Here is a 15,936-nt window from a genome sequence, read left to right on the forward strand (position 1 = left end):
GGGCTTCAATGCCCATGGCTATGTTTACTAGCGCCATTGGCATCTCAGGGTTCAACAGGGGTCTGAGCATTTTTCATTTTTGGACTGATCCGTTTTTGGCTGCTCCTGAATTGCGTAGCAATGTTTGACTCTTTCTGTAGCATGTATTTTCCATGTTTTTTTTTGGGTGTGGCCTCATGTGACGCCTTTGATTGGGACTGTTGGTGATTTCCTTTTTCCCAGATACTCTGTTTCTATGCGATCGAATTATAGTTTATAGGACCTTTTAACTATGTAACAACCTTTTTAAAATAAAAGATTGTTCGTTTTTTTCTTTCTGCAAAAATTGGCATTTCAGTGCTGCTTCGACTCAAATCTGCCATCTGCCCCGTCTAACGCAAATCTGCCGCCGATTTTGCTTCTGCCGGCAAAATCCACCGCTGATTTTGCTTCATTTTGATGACCATTGGGCTCAAATCCACAACTGATTTTGCTTATTCCGGCGTTTTTATGACCATTGGGCTCAAATCCGCAACTGATTTTGCTTCTGCCGGCATTTTGATGACGTCTCGGCTTAAATCCTCCAGGTTTCAATGCAAATCCATAGTTGCTTTTGTGTTTCTGGTTACGAATCTATTTGCAAGTAAAAGGTCCGTGTTCAAACAAATAAAAATTGAAAAAAAGAAAAAGAAGAAACCCTTCTGTGATAAGAAAAATCTAATCACTCTATTAAATTATTTTATAATCACTGTTCAAAGTGATTTATTTGATTTTACATTTATTTAAAAAATCAAATTAGATATCTAATCACTCTATTAAATTATTTTATAATCACTCTTCAAAGTGATTTATTTGATTGTACATTTATTTAAAAAATCAAATTAGATATCTAATCACTCTATTAAATTATTTTATAATCACTCTTCAAAGTGATTTATTTGATTTTACATTTATTTAAAGCATCAAATTAGATTCCAACTTAATTTGATTTATTAATTCTTTATCAAAAGATGAATGTTCTTTTTTTAATAATAAATTCGTACCAAAACAAAAGGATTCCGATTTCTGAAACTTTGTCCGAGCTTTTCAGGGTGACGAGGAGATGAACTGCGAGAAACCAAGTCAGAGTGCTTCCGTAAAAGCTTTTGAAGGCGACGAGCTAGGTGGTCGTCATACTGAGGAGCTAATAAACTCTGCGATGCCAAATTCTGAAACAAAAAATAAAAATGATTCGGAAGAAGGTATGCTTTAATTAAATATTAGGGTTTCCACTTCCAATGCAAAACTTGTTCTTGTGGAGCCATAGAAATGCTCTAGCTTCTCATCTAAGCAGTCAATGCAATATATTTCAATTTCTTTGCGTATATTTCCCTTCTGGTCTCAGATAATTTGATTCCAATTCCATTTCTCTGTATACTTTTCTTTGCTGTCTGCTTTCGACTGTAAACATTTCTGATATCTTCTGATAATTTCGATTTTCTTGAAATTTTCAGGGCCCTTCATTCCTAAGTATTTACAGAGGATTTCTGAAAGTTCGTTTTCTGCTTTCGACTGTAAACATTTCTGATATCTTCTGATAATTTCGATTTTCTTGAAATTTTCAGGGCCCTTCATTCCTAAATATTTACAGAGAATTTCTGAAAGTTCGTTTTCTAGAGTTCTTGAAATTTTCAGGGCCCTTCATTCCTAAGTATTTACAGAGAATTTCTGAAAGTTCGTTTTCTGCTTTCGACTGTAAACATTTCTGATATCTTCTGATAATTACGATTTTCTTGAAATTTTCAGGGCCCTTCATTCCTAAATATTTACAGAGAATTGTAAAATTTCCATTAACAGCCCAAAGATCATCAATACCGAATATTTCACAAACATAACTTAATATGATCTATTGTAACTTAATATGATCTATTGTTTAAGATGACATACCTTGATTAACAGCGGAAGATGTAATGGCTGCCATCTACTTTCTTCTGACTCCTACTATTCTTCTCAGAATTCGGTTTCTCTTTCTAGCCCTGTTTCTTCATGCGCTTCTTGATGGAGAAGAATGCGACTATGGCAGGGGGAGAGAGGACCCAATCCTTTTTATATTTTTTAACTCTAAATCTGGTACGTCCATCATATACCAATTCAACGCTTTAATGCTTTTAACGCTTTTAACGCTTTAATGCTTTAATCGGGTCACATTAAGATTTAGAAACTGCAGATTTCTAACATTCTCCCACTTGACCCGACTATTCATAATATTAAGTGTTGAACATCATACTATGATAAATTGCTGAGAGTTATGGCGGTTGTGCACTATTAATTCAATGCATTTCCTTCCATATACTACAATACCAGCAATCCATCAATTCATACTCATAATTTATATAAAACAACATAATGGTCCACATAATGTCTTATATCATAATGATTAAACATAATATCTTTATAAGACTTTTTCTTGTTTAAAATTACATAAAATACGTACTACTATATTAAAACAAGAGACACATAATTGTATATCAGAAACACATAAAAGAGCTCAGAATGTCACACATCAATTATTATTAATACAACCAAGACCCATTCTTTGAACATGTTCCTTAAATTGTCTTGGTTGTAACCCTTTCGTCAAAGGGTCTGCAATCATAAGTTCTGTCCTGATGTGCATGATTGACACTCTTTGTTTCTGAACCTCATCTTTCACAACAAGATACTTCAGATTTATGTGTTTGGCACCTTTAGAGTACTTGTTCTTTGAGAAAAATACTGTTGCAGAGTTATCACAATAGATTTTCAGCGGCTTGCTAATGGTTTCGACAACCGCAAGTCCTGAAATAAAGTTCCGCAACCATAATGCATGAATTGTGGCTTCAAAACATGCCACAAATTCTGCCTCCATAGTGGATGAAGCAACGATAGTCTGTTTCGCACTTTTCCATGATATGGCACCTTGAGCAAACATAAACAGGTAACCAAAAGTCGATTTTCTAGTATCGATGCATCCAACAAAATCTGAATCGCTATATCCGATCACCTCCGATTCATTGGATCTTCTATACATGAGCATGTAATCTTTCGTGCCTTGTAAGTACCTCAAAACTTTCTTTGCAGCTTGCCAATGTTCCCTTCCTGGTTTACTTTGATACCTCCCTAACATACCGACCGCAAAGCTGATATCCGGTCTAGTACAGGTTTGAGCATACATCAGGCTACCAACAACAGATGCATATGGAATTGATTCCATTTCCTTTCATTCAACATCATTCTTAGGACATTGCATGAGACTGAATTTATCACCTTTCTGTACAGGAACTGTCCCAGGTGAACACTTACTCATTCCAAATCTCTCTAGAATCCTTTCGACATATCCTTTCTGAGACAATTCCAATATTCCTTGTGATCGATCACGGAATATTTCTATTCCAATCACATAGGATGCCTCTCCCATATCTTTCATTTCAAAGTTCGTTGAGAGAAATTCCTTAGTCTCATGCAATATACTTAAATTATTTGCAGCAAGCAAGATGTCATCAACATAAAGGACCAGATAAATAAACTTGCTCCCACTGATATTTTGGTATATACAGTGATCAACCGTATTTTCCTTAAAGCCAAAAGATGTAATAATGGTATTGAACTTAATATACCATTGTCGGGATGCTTGTTTAAGCCCATATATTGACTTCTTAAGTTTACACACCAATTGTTCTTTACCTTCTACAGAAAAACCCTCAGGTTGATCCATATAAACATCCTCATCAAGATCTCCATTCAGAAAGGCTGTTTTCACATCCATTTGATGCAACTCCAAATCATAATGAGCTACTAATGCCATTATTATTCTTAGTGAGTCCTTTTTCGAAACAGGGGAAAATGTCTCCTTCTAATCAACACCATATTTCTGATTGTAACCCTTAGCAACAAGTCTAGCTTTATACCGTTCGATATTACCACTAGAGTCGTGTTTGGTTTTAAAAACCCATTTGCATCCGACTCTTTTACAGCCATGTGGTAACTCAACGAGATCCCAAACTTCATTCTGTTGCATGGATTTCAGTTCTTCTTTCATGGCATTAATCCATTCCTTTGACTCTTTACTTTCTACAACATGTGAAAACGAAACTGGATCCTTATTGATTCCAATATCATAATCTGATTCTTGCATATAAACCACATAATCATCAGAAATAGCTGACCTACGATTTCTTTGAGGTCTTCTTAATGCTACTTGTTGTGGTTCATGCATATCAGCATTATGTAAGTCATTTCCTTCAGGAAGTACTTCTTCATTTATATGTTGTTCATTATCATCATGCTGTTCTACAACAGCTGGAACAACATTTGGAGTAATAGTAGATGGAAGAACTATTCTAGGCAATGTAACATTTACCCTTGTTTCCTTTATTTCTACTATTTCTCTTCGAGTACTCCCACTGACTTCACCATTCTCAATGAATCTTGCATTACCAGTTTCTACAATTCTTGGACTATGATTAGGACAGTAAAACACATACCCTTTAGATTTCTCAGGGTATCCCAAAAAATACCCACTGATCGTTCGAGAATCTAATTTCTTTTCATGTGGATTATAAAATCTCGCTTCCGCTGGACAACCCCAAACATGCAGGTGTCTTAAGCTAGGTTTCCTGTTAGTCCATAACTCAAAAGGAGTCTTTTGAACAGCTTTACTAGGAACCCTATTCAACAAATAATTAGCGGTTTTGAGAGCATACGACCACAAATTCTTAGGTAGTGTAGAATCTGACATAATACTCCTAATCATATCTATTAACGTCCTATTGCGCCTTTCTGCTACACCATTTTGCTGTGGTGTACCTGGCATTGTGTATTGCGCACATATGCCATGACTTTCGAGGAATTTTGCAAATGCACCTGGACACTGGCCTGACTCATTATATTTACCATAATATTCACCACCTCTATCAGACCTTATGATTTTCACCTTTTTATCTAATTGCCTCTCAACTTCCTTTACAAACGTCTCAAGGACATTCACAGATTGAGATTTTTCATGAAGCAAATAGACATAACCATAACGGGAAAAATCGTCAATGAAAGTGATGAAATACTTTTCTCCATTAAAGGCTGAAGTGTTCATAGGTCCACAAATATCAGTGTGTATTATTTCAAGAAGCTGGCTGCTTCTGGTGGCTCCTTTCTTATTATGTTTGGTTTGTTTACCTTTAATACAATCCACACATAATTCTAGATCACTAAAGTCCAAATTTGACAAAATTTCATTACTTACTAGTCTCATCATTCTTTCTTTGGATATATGACCTAGTCTTTTATGCCACAAGAAAGCAGAATTTTCATTCACCATGCTACGTTTACATCCAACATTATTTACTACATTCAACAAGGAATTCGCATAAGTGTCATTCAGTTTCAATTTATATAAACCATCAATTAGAATACCAGAACCAACATTATCAGTATTCTTATATAAATCAAAACAGCCAGATCCAAACATACATCTAAAACCAGAATTATCCAACTTACTTACGGAAATAAGGTTTCTAGATAATGAAGGTACATAAAGGGTACTGTATAAGTCTAATACATATCCACTTTCTAGAATTAGACGATAAGTCCCAATGCCTTCAATTGAAGATTTCATTCCGTTTCCCATAAAGAGAAAACGATCTTCATTTGGATTTATGGTTCGGATCATAAGAAATCCCTGCATATTATTGGAAACATGAGTTGTAGCACCAGTATCAAGCCACCATGTATCAAGTTACAGAAATGACATTGAACATCCTTTAGTTCCTTCTTTTCCTTATCCTGCCCATTCTTAGCAGGTGCCTTTTTCTTCTTGAAATGACTTGATTTTCCTTTCTTTTCTTTACCAGCTTTATTACTCACAAAACTTACTGAGTGATTCACTTGATTTTTCAAACGTCCTTCTTCCTGAACAAGTCTACTGGCCAATTCATTAACATTCCACTTATCCTTTATAGTGTTATAGTTAATCTGAAAAGGTCCATATTCAGAAGGTAGCGAGTTCAGGATGAACTGGACAAGAAAAGAATCCTCTACTGTAAGTCCCAGGGAGTTTAACCTTGCTGCAAGATTAGTCATCTCTATAATGTGCTCTTGCATAGTTCGCGACCCATCAAACTTCATGGTCGTGAGTTCTGCCATAAGAGTACCAGCGAGTGACTTATCAGTTGAACGAAAATGCTCTTCCACAGACTGCATATATTCCTTAGCACTTTCTGTTTGTGGAATTGTTGACTTGATGTTGTTAGCAACAGCCATCTTAATAAACATAAGGCTCAATCTGTTACTGCGTTCCCATGCTTTATGGTGTGATTTTTCTGCCTCAGTACTATCTTTTGTAAGAGCAGCAGGTTTATCCTCAAGGAGTGCCAAGTCAAGATCCTGAACACCTAAATGGAAATTGACTTGTTCTCTCCATTCAGAAAAATTAACACCAGTGAACAATGTAACAGATGAAGCATGTGTATTCATGGGAACTCCTACAAATTAAAAATGAAATAACTATAAGCTCATAACTAATGCGATTCAGATGTAGACATAATAGTATAATATAACACTCCTTTGGGTAGATACTATCTTATACTTAACATAATTAAATACCAAAACATAAGTAGGTAATAAATATATTCAATTAAATAGAACTGACATCTTTGGATGATCAATATTTATTTAATCAAAACATCTATTAAACCTCATCATGTCAACTAGTTATAGAACAAGACTTTCCTTTGGGTAAGTTCTTAGGTTTTATCATTAGTGACTCCAATTTTAATTGGTATTATTATAACTGACAATTTCTATCAATAATCATTATGTCACTTATGCACTAAATGATTATTCTGATTTTGACCACTTTGGTGATTAACAAAATCATAAATCTCATGTGCATAAATGATTTATAACACATACTTTATGCAAAACAATCAGTCACAGAACAATTACTTTTATGCCCACATTCCAAACAAGGTCGAAAACTTTATATCCGACGGTAATATACACCATGGTTGACATGCAACCTCAAAATTTTCAGAATCCGGATCATCAATGTATCATTATATCATATAAAACATGAACTCTACACTCAATAGAGTAAACAAGGCCATATGCTAATCTTGAATCACTTTTGGCATTCTTCTACATTGATAATTCTCTAATATTTTGTGCATGAGTAAAGCGTTGGAAAGGTTGAAACATTTAAATATACATGTTAGCGTTCAATTAACAGGGGGCGTATCTTCCCTTCACAACGCTCTTTGATTAGCAAACATTCCATCGCAGAACTAATTTTATATTCCCCATTCCTTACGAACTAAAGAAATCAAAACACGCGCTTGCTAAGGAAGAAAAGTGGGAGGCTCTTGCATGTTTTGCCAAAACATGGAATACAGGGAAATCAGATTGATATAATATATTAAAGTTGCATGTTTCCCTTATACAGAACACTTTGCAAAGTCTGCCTTGTAGCTTCCAATATGTAAACGAATAGATTTATACACAAAAGAAAAGGAAAGACGGAATGATAAAACAGATCCCAATGACTTCGACTTAAGCAAGAACTCAATTTCCTACATGCAGTACCAATAAGCCACGATGGGCGAAACGAATCTTGATTGGATTTGATTAACATCATGAGTAAAGCACAGAACAGATCAATTGCAATCATAGGAAATATTCAGTTATTGATTGGTGGCTCTGATACCAAATGTAAAATTTCCATTAACAGCCCAAAGATCATCAATACCGAATATTTCACAAACAGAACTTAATATGATCTATTGTTTAAGATGACATACCTTGATTAATAGTGGAAGATGTAATGGCTACCATCTACTTTCTTCTGATTCCTACTCTTCTTCTCAGAATTCGGTTTCTTCTCAGAATTCGGTTTCTCTTTCTAGCCCTGTTTCTTCATGCGCTTCTTGACGGAGAAGAATGCGACTATGGCAGGGGGAGAGAGGACCCAATCCTTTTTATATTTTTTAACTCTAAATCTGGTACGTCCATCATATACCAATTCAACGCTTTAATGATTTAATGGTTTAATGCTTTAATGCTTTTAACGCTTTTAACGCTTTTAACGCTTTTAATGCTTTAATGCTTTAATTGGGTCACATTAAGATTTAGAAACTGTAGATTTCTAACAAGAATTTCTGAAAGTTCGTTTTCTAGAGTTTCGAAGAACTTTCGACTTTTTGTTCGGTATTTCAAATAGTTCTTTTTTCCTTCCCAATCAATCCTGTACAATATCTGACCCGATTCTTCTTTCCCCAAACCAATATTTACAGAACACATTTTCAGATAGTTTGGGCTAGCCGGTCATATTTACCACATATTTATTTCCCTGCAACAATATTTACAACATATAAACTATTTTTAATTCTGATTTTTGTTCTTTGTCATATGATCTGCTTTTAATGAGACTTTAGACTATTTTAATTTCTGATTGGATTTCCATATCACATGATCTGCTTTTAATGAAACTTTAAAGTTTAGACTATTTTAATTTCTGATTGTATTTCCATATCACATGATCTGCTTTTAATGAATCTTTCTCACAGTATAGACTATGTATAAACTATTTTAATTTCTGATTGTATTTCCATATCACAATGATATACTTTTAATGAATATTTCTCACAGTATAGACTATGTATAAACATGATCTGCTTTTAATGAATCTTTCTCACCGTATAGACTAAGTATAAACTATTTTTAATTCTGATTGTCTTTCTGTGTTATATTATTAGTTTTAATGAATTTTTTAATAGTGTTTATATTAAATGTATGGTTATAACAATTTCAAATATCAAATGTATTGTTATAACAACAACAATTTCAAATATCAAATAAAAATTTCAAATATCAAATGTATTGTTTATATCAAATATATGAAATGTATTGTTATAATAACAACAATTCCAAATATCAAATGTATTGTTATAACAACAACAATTTCAAATATCAAATAAAAATTTCAAATTTCAAATATATTGTTATAACAATTTCAAATTTCAAATAAATATCAGATGTATTGTTTATATCAAATGTATTGTTATAACAACAACAATTTCAAATATCAAATGTATTGTTATAACATTTTCAAATATCAAATAAATATCAAACGGTATTGTTTATATAAATGTATTGTTATAACAACAACAATTTCAAATATCAAATAAATATCAAATGTATTGTTATAACAACAACAATTTCAGGCGGTTAATCTTCGGAGAAGGAATTTCTATGGCTCAAATGGCCCTCACGGAGAGCACGGTGTTAGTTGGAAGGATGAGAGGCCGAAATTACTCCCTGATACGCCTTCGAAAGTGGACAACGGAAATTAGGGGGAATCTCCTTATACAAGTCCCAAGTATCCTCTCACTTTCCAGGGGCTGGTTTGCTCTGATTTTCGCTCATCTAGACCAGGTACACTGGGTCCTCATGCGGTACTGGCACATTGAGATGACACTAGTGCTATTGAAGTGATGGCCGCCAATGTTTGACCCAGAAAAGGAAAATCATGGAGCGGGGCCAATCTGGGTTCGATTGCCTACTCTCTCGTTACAATTTTGGGGGGAAGAAATCTTCAAGGTAATAGAACCTTCAATTTTGGGTGTCTATCTAGATCTTGATAGAACCTACCAAGACACAGAATGCCTAGCATTGACACGTATTCTAGTGCATCTAGATACTAGAGGTCTGGTAGAGAGCCACCTACTTCAGATGGGCGACATTACTCAGAGGAAAATTCTAGATTACGAAGGCATTCCCTTCCGTTGCCGCAAATGTCACAAAGTGGGGCATTTATACAAAGACTGTCCAAGAATTTTAGGGCAGAATCAGATCCCGACCAAAGTGTTGGTCTCAGCGTCCACTCAAACTCTAGATTCAGATTTTGATTCTCAATGGGACCTCCAAGAAAGTACTCCGCACTCTAGTCTGACTCCGCAGCAGGCCGTAGCTCGCCATTTCACAAGGGCATCAGATCGACCCCCTGAAAAATCTAGATATCGGGACATGACTTTCGCGGGTACTCCCTTCTCCACTCTTCCTCTTTTTTCTCATTCTATTGAAGGTTCGGTAAATTTATCATCTTCTTTGAACTTTGTCATCTCTCAAGCTGAAGTTAATAAGTTATGTTCATCGGTTTGTCCTATTCCCGCTGTGTGTCTCTCACTGTCCTGCCCCATTCCCCAACCCTTTGTGGATAGGACCACCTGCCCACTCAATGATCACCCACTATCAAGTGGGTCTCATCGATATTTCCTGAGATCCCTTCTTCCTACTCCCTCTTCGGTCTTAGGCCTGGACCTTGACCCCCCTCATTCAATTACTCTCAAGCCTCTGAGAGGCCGTCAATAAAAAAATTCCAAGGCTATTAAAAGGGCTAGTGCTAAAGTAGCCTACAGGGTCCAATCCCCAATCGATTGGGTTCTTAGGGAAAAGAGAAACCCTCGCTCCTCTCCCCTATGATCTGTCTTTCCTTTAATTGTAGGGGTCTAGCCAACCTTGACAAAAAGCTGGCTCTCAAGAGGCTCTGTCTGTCTGAAAAGCTGGATGATATTTTCCTTCAAGAAACTCTGGGGACGGTCACCAGATAAATAAGCTTCTCTTAAGTTTTCTCCCAACTTGGGATTTTCATTTTTTGGATGTGAAGGATCACTCTAGTGGCTGCACCTTGGGGTTTAACACTTGTTCTACAAAAATCCTCAACTTTTGGGGAGGAGAAAGTTTTCTTGGTGTAGATATCTGGTCTATGGAGCTCGACAGGCCATTTAGGATCATCAACATCTATGGCCCTTGCCAGAACAGAGAGTTCTTCTGGAATAGAATCATGGAGGCTAATTTTATGAATCAATACAATATCATTATTGGTGGAGATTTAAATTTCTCCCTCGGATCAGTGGAATCCTGGGGCTTCAGGGGTCAAAGTGATCTTCTCACAACATTTTTTGAAAACTTGTTGGATGCTCACGAATTTCTAAATATTGACCTTGTTAAACTCAAGCCAACTTGGAGGAATCACAAATTGGGGGTAGATGCCCTTGCTAGAAGATTGGACCGATTCTTGATCAAAGCCCCTCTTATGGCAAGTTTAATTATCTTTCATCAATGGGTGGGGAGTGGTGGGATCTCTGATCACTCTCCTATATTTCTGGAGCTCAAGTTTAATCTTTCTAAACCCTCTTCACCTTTTAAATTTAACTCCTCCTGGTTGCTGGAGCCGAGTTTCAGGAACTTGGTCTCGACCACTTGGATCCATTGCTCCCATAATGAAACCTCCTCCCCAGGGGAGCTCTTTGCAAAAAATCTAGCAGTTCTAAAAGGAAAAACAATAACCTGGGCCAGATTAAAACAAAGAAAAGAAGATGAAGATCTTCAAAGAATTGAAAAGGCTGTACTAGCCTTCGAAGAATCAACTCCCACAGGATCGAACTCGACAGAACCAAATTTGCAACTGATTTAGATGGAAACTGACAGAATAAATCTTCTTTGCTTAAAAGAAGAAACCTAGAGGCTCAAGAGTAGAGCAATCTAGATCAAAGCAGGTGATGAAAATTCAAAGTTCTTTCAACAATATGCAAGGGGTCGGAAAGCCATTAACTCAATCTAGGAATTACAAGACTCAAAAGGAAGGAAAGCGAGCAATTTTGAACAACTCGCTGACATGGGGATTAGACATTACTCTAATATCTACAAATCCCCCATTTGAATAACCCTTCCAAGCATCATTCGCACTGCTGAAGCTCTGCCCAAATTCATTGAGCCAGAGGAAATTGAAGAACTAAACTCTTAGGTTACTAGAGAAGAGCTTGAAGCTGTGCTAAAGTTCATAAGGATAAGAGCCCGGGTCTTGATGGGTGGCCGATTGAATTCTTCAGTTCCTTTTTAGATTTAAATGGAGATGATCTCAACCAAACCATTGAAGAAAGCCGAAAGTCTGGCAGAATTTTGGAGGCCTTCAACTCGACTTTCCTGGCCCTTATACCCAAATCTGATAATCCTTCCTCTTTTGAAGATTACAGACCCATATCCCTCTGCAATAGCATTTACAAAATCATATCCAAAACAATAGCCCTCCATATTAAACCCTTTCTCTCCCGAATGATATCCAAGGAACAATTTGCCTTTCTCAGCCATCACCAAATCCATGAAGCAATTGGTACTGCTCAGGAAGCTCTTCACTCGATTAAGAAGCTCCATAAAAAGTCTGTCATCCTAAAAATTGATCTTTCCAAAGCCTTTGATCATACCTTTTGGTCCTACCTTAGGATAACTCACTCACATTAGCTTCCCCTTTGCTTTCATCAATTGGATCATGAGCTGTTTTACTTCAGTCTCCTTTAGTATTCTCATCAATGGAGTGGCTTTGGGTTTCTTTCATGTAGAATGAGGCCATATGCAGGGATGTCCTCTCTCCCCGTTGCTCTTTCTCCTCATCATGGAAGGCTAAAGCAGACTGATAACAAAAGGCAGAGAGGAAGGCTCTTTGGCTCGAGTCAGGCTCTCGTGTATGTCCTGTATAACCAATATTTTATTTGTTGACGATGTTATGATTTTTTTAAATGGATCTTTTCAAGACTCATATGCTTTCAAGGCTATTCTAGATCTTTTTTGTATAGCTACGGGCATGCAGCCAAATATTGCAAAATCAACTATTATCATAGTTCCCTGCCAGTTGAATGAAGCAAGATTAGCTAGCCAATTTTTTGAATATGAGCGTCAAGATCTGGATGATGGTCTTAAATATTTGGGTTTCGGATTGAAACCAAATGGTTATCGCATAGCAGATTGGACTTGGCTTATAGCCAAGATTGAAAGCAGAATCAATATTTGGTAATGGAGATGGCTTTCTAGAGTAGGTAGGCTAACTATCCTCAAGTCGGTCCTACAAGCTATTTCGGTTCACTGGAAGTCGCTGGCCTGGATACCCAAAGGCATTTAAAAAATAATTCAACAATTATGTCGTCACTTCTTTTGGCGCGAACAAATTATAGGGAGAACTTTTGATTGGGTCCATTGGGACAACATTGACAAACCCAAAAAACTGGGGGGTTGGGGCATAAAAAATTTGCATTTATTCGCTGAGGCTTTGGCTGCAAAACTGGGCTGGAAACTTATTAATTCCAGAAGTCTTTGGCATGAAATCACTTATCATAAGTACATATATCCACTCTCAATTCTGGAATGGATCCATAGGCCTTTAGTTCCTACGGCTGGATCGTCCGTAATTTGGAAAGCATTATCTCAATCTATCTCTCTGATCAAGCGTGGTTTGGCTTGGAAAGTTGGCAATGGAGTTCAAGTGAGGATTCGTTTGGACGCGTGGAGTGGATGTGGGAATGGCCATATTCTCCCCCGTCCTCTTTGCAATTTCCTTCAAGACTCAGGCATCACCCACTTATCACATATAGTAGATGATATTAAGGACATGTGGCAAAACCAGATCTGGAAGGACCACATAATGCTCAACATTCCAGCAGTTTGGGTCGATGATTGGTAGAGATTCATAGGCTCATTAGAGGAGGCCAATGTGCGTATAAACGACAATCAAGATGTCCTTATCTGGGCATTGGATCCCCAAGGCAGATACTCCCCCAAATTAGTTATGCTTATACAATGGCAGCCAGACACACATATGATTTCTCTTGGTGGTGGAGTCATATCTGGAAATTAAAGGCCCCTCCCAAATCTAGGCTTTTCATGTGGTGAATTTTAACAGACAAGGTTCCCATTGAACTAATGCTGAGGCGTCGTGCAAACTGTGGGCCTTCTAGATGCTGTCTGAGTAGGATGCAGGAGGAAGATACTTCTCATCTCTTCTTTACCTGTTCTGTCTCGAAAGCCTTCTAGAAAAGGATCGTCACTTCACTAAATCTACATATTGATTGGTTGGGACGAGATTTTGAAGAGGCTTGGCAAAGATGGTGGATAAAATCCAACTCTCAGAAAACTAGATGCTTTCCATTGCTAATTTGTTGGGGAATCTGACTTAACAGGAACAAATCCATTTTCAAGAATGCCAAAATAGATTGGGACTCCTCCAGTATTTCGCTGTTGGCTTTGTACAATTCGCACTTGGAGGACCAGGACATCCGACCCCCTCGGATCATTACCCAAGAATCCATAGACATAAACTCCCCCTGGGGTTATTTTGACGGCTCAGCACAAGCTGAAGGCTGTGGTGGAGGGGCGGTGCTGCATATGGATAATATAGTGTCTTATAGAATCAAGGTCGGCCTTCGCAGAGGCACTAACAACTATGCTAAATTGAGCAATCTAAAATACCTTCTCCGTTTTTCAAAAGAACAAAATTGCCAACAACTTTAGATATTTGGAGACTCACAACTCATAATTAACTGGACAAATGAAGTTAATCATTGTCACTTGCACACACTTAGAATGTTCTGACTAATATCCTTGCTCTAAAGTCCCAATTTGATTCATTTGCATGCTCACATATACACAGGGAAAGGAATGAGATCGCTGATCATTTATCCAAAAAGGTAGCGCAACTGAACTGAGATCGCTGATCATTTATCCAAAAAGGTAGCGCAACTGAACAGAGGTCAATGGCAGATACATGAATACAGGGGCGATAGTTTCTACAGTTACTATCATCGTCCTTTTATGGACATGATTGGTTCATATTAGAATGATCGCTAAATCATTCAACATATTTTCTTTTACTTTCTCCTTCTATGTATATAACTTACCAGTTTTCAATATATTTTTGGACAAAATGCATATTCTTAGAAACTTACTGGACTTCTCAGAAGTTTATTATCAGTAAGCATCATAATAGTTTTTGTAATGTTTATAATAGCTCTAAACAATACTCCCTTTTTGCTGACAACAATTCATATTTGCAGTATCATATAACATGTACTTTTCTTATCTTTTAATGAAAATTACACTTTTTCCAAGGAAAAAAAACAACAATTTCAAATATCAAATATATTGTTATATGGACAAATGAAGTTAATCATTGTCACTTGCACACACTTAGAATGTTCTGACTAATATCCTTTCTCTAAAGTCCCAATTTGATTCATTTGCATGCTCACATATACACAGGGAAAGGAATGAGATCGCTGATCATTTATCCAAAGAGGCAGCGCAACTGAACAGAGGTCAATGGCAGATACAGGAATACATGGGCGAAAATTTCTACAGTTACTATCATCGTCCTTTTATGGACATGATTGGTTCCTATTAGAATGATCGCTAGATCATTCAACATATTTTCTTTTACTTTCTCCTTCAATGTATATAACTTACCAGTTTTCAATATATTTTTGGACAAAACGCATATTCTTAGAAACTTACTGGACTTCTCAGAAGTTTATTATCAGTAAGCATCATAATAGTTTTTGTAAAGTTTATAATAGCTCTAAACAATATTCCATTTTTGCTGACAACAATTCATATTTGCACTATCATATAACATGTACTTTTCTTATCTTTGAATGAAAATTACACTTTCCAAGGAAAAAAAAACAACAATTTCAAATATCAAATATATTGTTATAACAATTTCAAATATCAAATGTATTGTTTATATCAAATATATGGTTGTAATGATTTCAAATATTAAATATATGGTTGTAATGATTTCAAATATTAAATAATTTCAAATTCCAAATATATGGTTGTAATGATTTCAAATATCAAATATATTTGATATTTGATATAACTTGTCCTGATGATGAACCACACTCGTTGGTTCGAAACGTGTCGACAAAAATATTTCAATGTGATTTTCACTGAAATATTTATTATTAAACTTGATATGGATCACAAAAGCTTAAATTCAACAATCAAACATATTGTTTATATCAAATATATGGTTGTAATGATTTCAAATATCAAATAGATGGTCGTAATGATTTCAAATATCAAATATATTGTTGCAATGATTTCAATATATCAAATATATGG

General features: G+C 36.1%; 1 long non-coding RNA gene across 1 annotated transcript; it reads left to right on the forward strand.

Annotated features, from left to right (window-relative positions):
* Positions 1-1,045: 1,045 nt before the first annotated feature.
* Positions 1,046-15,361, forward strand: LOC149198801 (uncharacterized). Its single transcript, XR_016253221.1, has 2 exons — positions 1,046-1,220; positions 15,073-15,361. It is a non-coding gene; the product is annotated as an uncharacterized LOC149198801 (long non-coding RNA).
* Positions 15,362-15,936: the final 575 nt, after the last annotated feature.

This window comes from Pinus tabuliformis, chromosome 2_1, assembly GCF_031772625.1.
Source record: "Pinus tabuliformis cultivar Carrire ecotype Pingquan chromosome 2_1, CPIR1, whole genome shotgun sequence".
NCBI lineage: Eukaryota > Viridiplantae > Streptophyta > Pinopsida > Pinales > Pinaceae > Pinus > Pinus tabuliformis.